A 12956-nucleotide genomic window follows, 5' to 3' on the forward strand; every position below is an offset into this window, starting at 1 on the left:
GCACTACCGAGAAAAATCTTTCAAACATGGGTATAACAATGAATCAACCTTGTGCCACAAAATTTAAACCACCCTCAACGTTTTATCCAATGATGCCTAAAGACACTATAGATGAATTTTGCAATATTGTAGTGGAGGATCTTAAAGGACTACAATACAAAATATCGCGAAGGGCCAGACAAATCAGGTACATGGAAAAACAGTATAGTAACCTGATTAAGAAACTGAGGAGCAATTCTAACCTGATAATTAACAAAGCTGATAAGGGGGGCACTACAGTCATCTGGCCCCGAACCCTTTACATGGAGGAAGCAGAACGACATTTGAGTGACACGGCCTGTTACAGGATAGGCAGTTTCAATGACATTAAATGCCTAAAAGACACCATACACAAAGAATTGAACCAATGGAAGCGTGAAGGGTTGTTAAGTAGGCACGAACATGCATTTTTGAAAAATGATCACCCAGTCACGCCCTTCTTTTATCTAATTCCTAAGATTCATTAGCAAACTACACCAGTACCTGGGCGACCGATCATCTCAGCCCAGGGCAGCTTATTAGAATCCATTTCTAAATATGTGGATCATTTTTTACATGAACATGTGGAAGCCCTACCTTCTTTCATCAAAGACACTCAACACTTCCTCTCAAAATTAATGGTATTGAGTGGGAAAGTGATTTTGTGCTTATAGCTTTGGACATTAGCTCACTTTATACCAGTATTTTACATACAGATGGACTCAATGCCGTAATATATTTTTGGGGGAAACGCAGCATTATGCATAGTCAGCACCGTATCATGTTGCTTAGAATGATAGAACTTTGTTTGAACAATAATTATTTTTTGTTTAACAGGGAAGTATATCAGCAACTGAGAGGAGTGGCTATGGGGGCATGCTTCTCCCCCACCTATGCATGTTTACATGTAGGGTGGTGGGAGGAGCATGTCCTCAGAGGTTCACTCCGTGGCTCATTCTCCAGTAACATAGCTCATTTTTGGCGTTTCATTGACAACATCTGTATGATTTGGAGGGGCACACGAGAATCTGCTATTGAGTTTGTCGATAGAATCAATGACAACGAGCTGAATCTGCAATTTACTTCCCAAATCAGTACTAGTCAGATCCAATTTCTGGATGTAGAAATATACATCTGCAATAACAAATTGCAAACTTGGCTCCATAGAAAAACAACAGCGGGCAATGCGATTCTGCACGCTAGTAGTTCGCATCCGGGTCACCTTATCAGAAGTATCCCCTACGGGGAATTTCTGAGGATGCGTAGGATCTGCAGTTCGGAGTCGGATTTGGAGAAATGCCAAAATGAGGCATTTAACAGATTCTGTGCTCGTGGTTATAGTGCCTCGTTGTTACAGGAGGCAAAAGATAAGGCAAATAGATCTAGCAGAGAAGAATGTCTCACTGCAGGAAGCACTAACATCACCCGTAAATCAGAGGTGTCTAATGACAAGATTAACCTTATCACCACCTTTAGTGTGGAGGAAAGAAAAGTGAGGGGGATACTTAAAAAACACTGGCCGTTACTTAAGACTCACGTCAGTTTAGCTTCATTGTTACCAGACGAACCCTCAATTACTTTCAGAAGAGCACCCTCTATGAGGGATGTTCTAGTTAAATCTAGCCCTGAGGTAGTAGTAAAGAAGAACTGGTTATCGGACAAATTCGTTTTTTTTAAGTGTATCTCATGCAGTGCATGTAAGTTTGGAATTAACACCAATGAATATTACTCTGCATTTGATCCTAAACCTATTTAGATCAAGGGATATTACACCTGTCGCACTGACTTTGTGGTTTATGTACTCCAGTATACTTGCTTGCTCAAGTACATTGGGAGTACTAAACTACAAGCCTTCAATCGTATCCTCCAGCACCTAAGAGCGATTGTCAATTCAGACGAAAGTTATCCAGTGGCGCGGCACTTTGAATTGGTCCACAAAAGGAATTTGAATGATTTAAAGTACTTTATCATTGATGCAGTATCTAAAAACATCAGGGGTGGCAACAGAGAAAGACAATTGAGACAGCTGGAAAGTAAATATATATTACTTCTAGACACTAGGATCCCAAAAGGGATGAACACAGGGGAGGATTTGCATTGTTTTTTATAACAAGAGTATAGTATAATCTTGTCAGTCTATCTGTTTGTTCATTGAACTTGTGTATATAGTTCTAGCTACAGGTTATCTATGCTGGCATCATCCCCTGTTGATATTACCAGCATGTCCTAGGTACCAGCTCTGAATGTCTCATTTAAGCTATTTTCTATCTATTTCTGTCAACCTGTTGCCCGGAGTGTAAGATTTCCCAACCTTTGAATTCGGCCCTCAGCGGACACGTTAATATCCAAAGTCACCTTATATATATCAGGGTAACGAGAGAGGGGGTTTCTGCTTCTATTTGGGAGCATTCTCTAGTGGGAAAAGGGCACTACGCCACAATATTCCGATCTTAAATGCTGCCATTCTGTAATCTAATCGCACATATCCATATATTGTACAGTTATTATTTTTTATAACATTAGAACACGTGGATCATCATTATAGTGGTTCTGAACATGTTTTCTTCCAATGTTTCCCCGTTTATAGTGATACAATTTTAACTTGGTAAAATGATATGATGAGTCCATATTTATTTCCAAGTTCACAGTAATTTTGCACTTTGCACTAATTTGCACTTTATTATAGATCACTTGCACTAGCACTTTCAGATTGTGCGTGGGCTATTTATATTTAATATTACAGCTTTGTATATAGACGATTTTAAGATATATGTAGTTTAAACATGGTGTACATTCTTCATTAAGTCGATGTGGTCGAACATGTTTTTATTATCGTATTTCCTCTATGAGATTTTATTCTGATGAGTAACATCCAACTAGAATGGAATAGTGTCTATATTGGTATTTATGAAATTTGTTATTTACCAAATGATTTGATTAATGAGAGTATTTAATCACCACATCGTATACAAACGGATTTTTTTCAGAATGTGTTTTTTACAATATGTTTTCTATGTCTATGTGCTGTTAACGCCCAGCCACTGATCGTGCATAGTATTTAATCACAGTTATTGGTTCCTATTGTCATGTGAACAAGGCTACAGTGACGTAGCCGAAACGCGTCATGCTGGAGACAAGGGGTCAATAAACCACCTTTGCATTTACCTCAAGCGCTTTTCTTGTGGTCTGTACCTGTGTTGAAGTCGGAATCCAGGTCCGACAGGCAGGAGTTGGGATCGTATTTCAATTGGGCGGTGTGCGGCCGTTGCCGCCTTTACAGACCCTCCTTTCACTATGGGCTGCCGGGCTATGCGGTCGAACGCGGAAGCAATAGAACAATTGACCCGGAAGGAGTAATTGAGCTGACAGCCCCCCCGCAGTGGTGAAAGACTAACTCACCCACCAAAGAACTCGGAGGTATCGGTGTTGGGGCCTCGTTGGAGTCGGACGACGCCGAGAAGTAACCACCCGAAGACCGCTGGGGTAAGTCGGTGAAAGTTTGTTTGCCCTCATTTGCACACTACACCATTGTTGCGGGAGAAAGGATTCACATGCACTATTAAGTTTAATCAGCCAAGAAATCTCAATATAGAAGTTCTGGGCTGAGGAATTGGTTTATTGCCCCATACAAAATGTCTACACCAGCAGAGGCTTTGAGGAACCGGGAAGCATTGGCGGACGCCATGTTTGTTAATGTACCGGCACTAAAGACTAGAACTGATACTACTAAGTCCGGTGATGCTGCACTAATTTAAAAGGTAAATTAAAGAAATTGGAGAAACTACTGAGGACCGAAGTGACTAAGTGGTGGGAAAAACGCTCACTGGAAAAATACAAGGAAGTGGGACGCGTGCCTAGGGGTTGAGGGTTCTAATAGCACCATCTTTTGAGAACCCCAACCCCCTCATGCTCAAAGAATGGGCTTCTGGGAACCTGGACGCTTCCATGAATATGGTTTGTCTGCTGATCAAATACGCGGAAATTGACCGCAATGATATTCTGAAGGAAATTGAGCAATTGAATAAAGAGCTGGATGAGGATGAAAATAAGGATTACATAAAAAAGTACAGAGAACAAATAGATGTAAGGCTGGTAAAACATCAAGAAACCATCAGCACCAGGAAGCAATATAAGTTTGCGCACGATAAAAATGACTATGAAACGGGAAGAATATTCACGTGTGCGCGCAAATTTGATAATGCAAAGCGACAAGCCCTGGTACCTAACAACACCAATTAAACATCTAAAGGGAATCAAAGTGTAGAGCTATCTGAAACGGAGTTAAGCTCTGTGGCAAGCAGCAGTGATTCAGATGATGGAGCGGTGGGCATGTCGAGTCAAGGCAAAATACCTACAAAATATACCCTCTCAGAAGAGCTGGGTTTTCTCGTAGAAGACAGATTCAAGACACTGCGACCGCAAACTCGTCAACACCGGAAAATAAATGTAGAACAAACAACAAAGGGCGCAGTGTAAGGAGGAAATTCAGGAGGCAGAGTCTCAGCAAAGAGAGGCAGGGAAAAGAAATGAAAATAGATCCACCTCCTGTTATGAATAATGGAAACACAGTTGTTGAGGATCAGTTGCACAATGATTCTGATGACAACACAGTGATTAATCTGTCAGACAACACCCTCACAAAGGCCGAATTGCAACTTCTTTCCTTAGGTCTCTCGTACTGTCCTAAGAACTCGTTCAACTACGTTCAAACTCGGATAGACGTTTTTAATTTTTTCCTGAAGCTCAAGCTCAAGAAACACTTCAAGCTGTCTAACGCTCAAGTTCGGGCATCTGAGATTATTGGGAGTTCTCAACCCTCTAATATTTTTCAGGTATCAGATGTGAAAGCTTTACGAGTGGCTCAGGATTCGGCCCTGATGAAGAGTTTGAAACCGGCACTACCCAGGAAAATCTTTCAAACATGGGCATAACAATGAATCAACCTTGTGCCACAAAATTTAAACCACCCTCAACTCTTTATCCAATGATGCCTAAAGACAATATAGATGCATTTTGCGATATTGTAGTGGAAGATCTTAAAGGACTACAATACAAAATATCGTGAAGGGCCAGACGAATCAGGTACATGGAAAAACAGTATAGTAACCTGATTAAGAAACTGAGGAGCAATTCTTACCTGATAATTAACAAAGCTGATAAGGGGGGCAATACAGTCAACTGGCCCCAAACCCTTTACATGGAGGAAGCAGAACGACATTTGAGTGACACGGTCTGTTACAGGATAGGCAGTTTCAATGACATTAAATGCCTAAAAGACACCATACACAAAGAATTGAACCAAAGGAAGCGTGAAGGGTTGTTAAGTAAGCAGGAACATGCATTTTTGAAAAATGATCACCCGGTCACGCCCTTCTTTTATCTAATTCCTAAGATTCATAACAAACTACACCAGTACCTGGGCAACCGATCATCTCAGCCCAGGGCAGCTTATTAGAATCCATTTCTAAATATGTGGATCATTTTTTACATGAACATGTGGAAGCCCTACCTTCTTTCATCAAAGACACTGGACACTTCCTCTCAAAAATGAATGGTATTGAGTGGGAAAGTGATTTTGTGCTTATATCTTTGGACATTAGCTCACTTTATACCAGTATTTTACATACAGATGGACTCAACGCCGTAAAATATTTTTGGGGGAAACGCAGCATTATGCATAGTCAGCACAGTATCATGTTGCTTAGAATGATAGAACTTTGTTTGAACAATAATTATTTTTTGTTTAACAGGGAAGTATATCAGCAACTGAGAGGAGTGGCTATGGGGGCATGCTTCTCCCCCACCTTTGCATGTTTACATGTAGGGTGGTGGGAGGAGCATGTCCTCAGAGGTTCACTCGCTGGCTCATTCTCCAGTAACATAGCTCATTTTTGGAGTTTCATTGACGACATCTGTATGAGTTGGAGGGGCACACTAGAATCTGCTATTGAGTTTGTCGATAGAATCAATGACAACTAGCTGAATCTGCAATTTACTTCCCAAATCAGTACTAGTTAGATCCAATTTCTGGATGTAGAAATATACATCTTCAATAACAAATTGCAAACTCGGCTCCATAGAAAAACAACAGCGGGCAATGCGATTCTGCACGCTAGTAGTTCGCATCCGGGTCACCTTATCAGAAGTAGCCCTACGGGGAATTTCTGAGGATGCGTAGGATCTGCAGTTCGGAGTCGGATTTGGAGAATTTCCAAAATGAGGCATTTCTCAAAGATAAACGCCGCAGCGTGTGCACTCAGTTATCAATCTTTGAAAAATCATTAAGTGAAAACAGTTCAACTAATTTCTACATTGCGTGCAAGAGGTGAAAGGTCCTGCTAGACCTTTGGGCTGAAAGCAAAAAAAATGTCCGGGAAATTTTCCAGGGACCTTATGCACTGCGCTATTCACTCAAACGAGTGTAAACCATGAATTTCCATACAATGAAGTGAGTTTTTTTGAGCATTCACAAAGTTAGACAACAGTATTCATTATGATAAACAATTCAATTAAATGTTGCAGACATCGACATCAAAAGTTTGTTGATCGATGGATGTTTATTAAATATTCTTCTGAAGTTGTTGAGTAATAACAAAATCAGGTACTAGAAGCAAAACGTACAGTTATACATCCCAATACATTTCGGGCTAAACATTCTGCCCTTCGTCAGGGGAATCTATGAAATAATAATAATACATAATAATCAACAATATCGGCAGTGATATCACGGCAAATCATTCAATGAGGTCAAGAGGTGTATGATGTTTAAGGCGCAACACATCAATATAGTATGTTGATAGTGAACCATCAACAGAAAGACTTGTATTATCAAGATTGTGACCAAAAGAAACCACCCTAGTGTGATGGACTGAAACAACGAGAGAACATGCAAAGAGTAGGTAATGAAAGTCGAACGGAAAAAGCCTCGTGGGAACGAATAAAAACCATGCAAGTGTAGCTGAACCGTACACCTGAAAGACGGGCAAGGGGTTGGGTGAACGGGAAATCGAGCAGAGGTTCAACGTGCATTTAACCTGAAACCATGCGGGATTTAACGCTTACTGAAAGTATCGGATGGGCGCACAGGGGAGCCCTTTGAAGGTAATGTGAGGCTTGGATCGTTATCCAAAAATGAAACCAACTGGAAAAAATTATTAAACCAGTTATAATGGGCAAAAAGCGCAATATCGTGAAGCGGAGTATGTATTGCAGTGAACTAAATTCACACGCTAAGTGCTTACGCGGGTGCGTGGTCACGATCGCGATGAAGTCTAGCATCCCTGCCAAATGAATAACAAGGAGCGATGAGGAAAATAATCTAACACAGTGATCTGTGTGAAGGAAACGCAATCACAAAAAAACGGGGACTCACCCGGAATTGGAACTCGTCAGTTTTCAGGTTACCGGAAAGTGTCTGCGAGTATATGAGTGACGAGAGTGGGAGAGACTTCCTATATTCATATTTGAAAGTGAAAAGAGGACTAACGTGGCGGTCGACATCTTGAGTGAGGGGATGCCGCGGCGTTGGTGCAATGAAGTGAATGTACTGAGTCATTGGACAGCACATGAAACTGCCTCTTCACGTGTACACAATCTTCTAAAAGCAATGTGAGAGAATCCTGACACAAACAGATTTTGAGCAGCTGAATAATGGGAGTTTACAAGAAGCATGCCAGTTCGAATTTGTCATTTAACCCTGTGGGGGTCAGGGTTTGCATAAACCATATCCAGTGTGATTCTCGCTGTGATAGTACCTGCGCTCGACGTTCAGGGTTGGGCTCAATAACCTCCAGTATGCCAAGTTTTAATTGAGCAATGTTGTGCCTGCTGTTAAGCCAGTGTTGAGCTAAAGGAGAGTTCACGTTCTGTGTCCGTATACGGCTCTTGTGTTCAGTGATGCGAATACGCAAGCTGCGCTCTGTCTTCCCTACATAATAAAGGTCACAAGGACATTTTATATAATACACAACATAATTGCTATTGCAAGTAGCTGTATATTTGAGAGCGATGGGTTTGCCTGACCTGGGATGATGGATGGTTTTGCCAGTGATGGCATTGTTACAATTGGAGCAATTCATGCATTTAAGCAACCCTTTATGCTGTGCCATTTGGTTGAGAGGGATTAGAGTTGAAAACTTCCTTCAGATTACGTGCTCTTCTTTATGCAAAGAGCGGTGGCAAACTGAACATGTCCCCAAAATCTTGTTCAGATTGTAATAAGGACCATCGGTTAAGTATAATAGTTTTCACAAGTTTAGATTGGGTTGAGAAGGTGGATACAAACACTTCTCTGGGAGCCGTTTTTGGCTCCATTTTTTTCTTTAGAAGAGTTTCTCAAGTTACCGTAGAGGCTTGAGTTGCTGCTTGTTCAAGAATGGTATCAGGGTAACCTCTCTGTCTGTATTTGTCTTTGAAGACCTCAATCGTCTGCACTGGCCGTTACTTAAGACTGACGTCAGTTTAGCTTCATTGTTACCAGACGAACCCTCAATTACTTTCAGAAGAGCACCCTCTATGAGGGATGTTCTAGTTAAATCTAGCCCTGAGGTACTAGTAAAGAAGAACTGGTTATCGGACAAATTAGGTTTTTTTAAGTGTATCTCATGCAGAGCATGTAAGTTTGGAATTAACACCAATGAATATTACTCTGCATTTGATCCTGAACCTATTTAGATCAAGGGACATTACACCTGTCGCACTGACTTCACAGTAATTTTGCACTTTGCACTAATTTGCACTTTATTATAGATCACTTGCACTAGCACTTTCAGGTTGTGCGTGGGCTATTTATGTTTAATATTACAGCTTTGTATATAGATGATTTTAGGATATATGTAGTTTAAACATGGTGCACATTCTTCATTACGTCGATGTGGTCGAACATGTTTTTATTATCGTATTTCCTCTATGAGATTTTATTCTGATGAGTAACATCCAACTAGAATGGAATAGTGTCTATATTGGTATTTATGAAATTTGTTATTTACCAAATGATTTGATTAATGAGAGTATTTAATCACCACATCGTATACAAACAGATTTTGTTTCAGAATGTGTTTTTTACAATATGTTTTCTATGTCTATGTGCTGTTAACGCCCAGCCACTGATCGTGCTTAGTATTTAATCACAGCTATTGGTTCCTATTGTCATGTGAACAAGGCTACAGTGACGTAGCCGAAACGCGTCATGCTGGAGACAAGGGGTCAATAAACCACCTTTGCATTTACCTCAAGCGCTTTTTTTGTGGTCTGTACCTGTGTTGAAGTCGGAATCTAGGTCAGGCAGGCAGGAGTTGAGATCATATATATATATATATATATATTCACTGAAAAAACCATAGGTTATAGACCATATATAGTTAGGAATTAGCATTTAAAAAACCTTATTTTACTCACACAAAACCATTGAAATTCCATATATAGTTAGTTGCACTAACTATATATCGCGCACCTGCAATCCACTGCTGATGATGTCACATATTACATCATTCATGACATGGTCAGTGACATCACTGATGACATCACTGATGACATCTCAAATGACATCACTGATGACATCACTGATGACAACATCCAGTGACTGTATGTTTCTGTAAAGTTAAAATATATCTTACATATTGAAGAATGAGTGGATGTATAAGTGTCTGGATGAAGGATTTAGTAGGTGCGTGACTGACTGTATGAGTGAGTGATTAAATGTGTCTCACTGAATGCATGGGTTAGTGACTAAACTGTCTTAATTTGTGCATCATTATGTCTGTTGTTCTGTAAACTGCTGCATGTGTTGATCATTAGCTATACGAGAGGCTATATGTGTTATTAATTGCTTGCCCAAGTATTTCTATGGGAGATTGAGTTTGTGTGGGGGTGGCTGAAAGGTGTGTGACTCTATGCATAGATGTGTGAACAGTTTATTCACTAGGTGTATGAGTTCAAGAGTGCATGTGGAAACAGCTACATGGGCAGTTGACTGTGTGCATGAGTGTATTGATGAGTAAATGGATATCTCAATGCTACATGTCATAGTAAGTACATATGTAAAACACAGTACATGTGAGAGTTGGCATATATAAATAACTGTGCATGAGAGCCACCGAATGAGTGAGTGGTTGTATCGATCATTGTGAACTTGTATCAGGGATTGTATAAGAGAGTAAATATGTGTTAGTATATGTTTCAATAAGTAAGGTGTGTTTAACTGTATAGTTGAAGAAATGGAGATGAGATTGTTTCTTTGCATGACTGACTGGGTGTGTGAGTAACTCCATGGATGAGTGGAAGTGTGTGAGTGTCTGTATACACTGAGTGTATCTAAGATTATATTAGAGTCTGAAGAGGTTTATCGTATTAGCACAAGAATGATGTCAAATGAGATGTCATTAGTGATATCATCAGTGATGTCATTTGAGATGTCATCAGTGATGTCATCAGTGATGTCACTGACCATGTCATGAATGATGTAATATGTGACATCATCAGCAGTGGATTGCAGGTGCGCGATATATAGTTAGTGCAACTAACTATATATGGAATTTCAATGGTTTTGTGTGAGTAAAATAAGGTTTTTTAAATGCTAATTCCTAACTATATATGGTCTATAACCTATGGTTTTTTCAGTGAATTTTCAAGGTTTTGTAAATGCTAATTCCTAACTATATATGGTCTATAACCTATGGTTTTTTCAGTGAATTTCAATGGTTTTTTAATAGCAAATATCATAAGCTGTCGAATGTCAAGTACGTGGTAAGTGAAAGCATTTTCGTGTTTATGCACACTGATCTGCTTTGAATGGTGCCCCCCCCCCCTCATTTCTATTAGGAGTACTCTCTCTTTGCAGATAGTGAAAGGTAGTTAACGCAGGTCTTTGCCCCCATTGTAATCCGTCGTGCCTGCTTCTCTCTCCATTTGATTCATTGTTATCCAAGTATTTACTGTTTTAGAATTAGTTCTCTTTGGTTCATTCTCTATTTACAAACAAACACAGAGTCGCAATACTCTGTTTAGTCTTTGCAGATAACGAAAAATCGTGTAAAAAAAAAGAAAAGGAATCGAGCAAAATCAGTAGGCCACTAATGGGATCTCTTTTTGACCTCGCTAAAATAGAAACATTAGGAACAACCCCTCATGACAAATACAAAACTAGTGAGATGAACTGAACTCCACACAATGATGGCTGCAAAACAGCTCGGCTCCGCCACCCACCCCGCCCAAAATAACGATAAAGAACGGCTGCCATGATTGGTTGCGGAATGACCACGACGGAGCTACGAAATGGTGCTGCTCTCATGCTAACCCCAGCTTCAGTCTGAAACATCCAGAAACACTGTAGACTACCAATTCGATCAGTTCCGGTAGCGCCCCAATGTAACCCGGTAGAGAAGAACTAGCCCTCCCCTCTTTGACTGATGGTTCTTGTTGCCTGTCCCTTCTGTTGTCATTTAACAGAACTATTTAGCCTGCTGAAAGGGGTTGTGTTCCGACCGCTGGTTGGTGGAGACATTTTGACTATATTCTGTACCTGCGTTGTCGCGTAATGCGTCATATGACGCGCCGCGTTAGCGCATCCGGAAGTCATCCGGGGCGCGCAGCGCATAACGTAAGCATAACAAGTCATGTGACTTGTTAATAAAACTTTTCATTGGTTCATTTTACTTTTCTTATTGTAATGATGAAAGGCTTGGTCATATGACCTAAAAATTACGCTTTTCATTACTTCCGAACATTATTTTTTCTTAAATATATGTTATAATGTTCCAGGCTAATGTACTTTCCCGGAAATTTTACAACTGTCCTGCAAGTAAAATATATTCTTTTTTCGAGAAAAAGAGCGTTTCTTCGTCCCATGACGGAGCCGTTGATCAAAAGAGGGTCGACCTGCTGTCTTAGTCGCCGATACGCCTGAATATGAGATTCTTATCGATCACTTTATGTTGCAGGAATAGAAAACACAACAGCCCTTGACCATTTATCTTTACTGCGTTCCTTCGTATTATACCTTTTACCCTTCATGTAATTGGTCTGCTTTATTTCACTTGCCTTTTAATGATTCTAAAACAGTGACTATTATTAAAAACTTTACCAATGTATATACTACTACCATGTTTTCTTTTAAAAACCTTTATTGTGAAAATTTCATTATACAAATACGAGCCTATAACCACGTGGGCCGGCCACGGAGCAAACTGTAATCGTATATGATGAATAGACATTTACACTGTAGAGGAACGTAACGGGCGGGCCATTAGGTTGCAAGAACTAAGGTGTCTAACAGTTACGGAATCGGTGGACGTACATTTTATAATTAAAATACGACAGGGCCAGTTACAATAAAATTATCTAGATATACATTTGCGGGCAAGTACCATGGGTGACGTTAATTCGAACTTTCAACAGTACAGTAATCAATAACACATCAGAACTTAATATCAATAGGGATGTCGAAATATTCAATCAATTCTCGTCCCCGCCCGCCATGTGCTTCAAAACTGCATACGTATCTCGTGATTTCAAGGTTCTGCAACCAGTACACAACAAGGAGTTACGAGTCCCATTTATTCTGGCGCCATTTTGGGCGAGGACGGGCAGGTCCAGGATATAGTCAAAATGTCTCTACCAACCATCGACTATGATGATGTTCATATGCTGTATTTATTAGAGTAACACTCATCTGTCCACATGAAATTAATTTGCCACAATCTAAACATGTCATTTTAATCTTTCCAAAGTTCTTCTAAATATTTGGGACCGTTTCCCTTGCCTCTGAAGCTCTCAGTGCCACTTCTTTGATGAATGTACTAGCAGGTCAGGGGTTCTCCTCCAAATCTCTCTTTTATGCAGCACTATAATTAATTGGTGCCACCTCTCCATATGACGATGCATGGTATAGTTACCACAACTATATTTTTTTTCGGTTCCTCTGGAGAGTTCATCGTGGCAGA

The sequence above is a fragment of the Lissotriton helveticus genome, chromosome 6 (genome assembly GCF_964261635.1).
Source record: "Lissotriton helveticus chromosome 6, aLisHel1.1, whole genome shotgun sequence".
Taxonomy (NCBI): domain Eukaryota; kingdom Metazoa; phylum Chordata; class Amphibia; order Caudata; family Salamandridae; genus Lissotriton; species Lissotriton helveticus.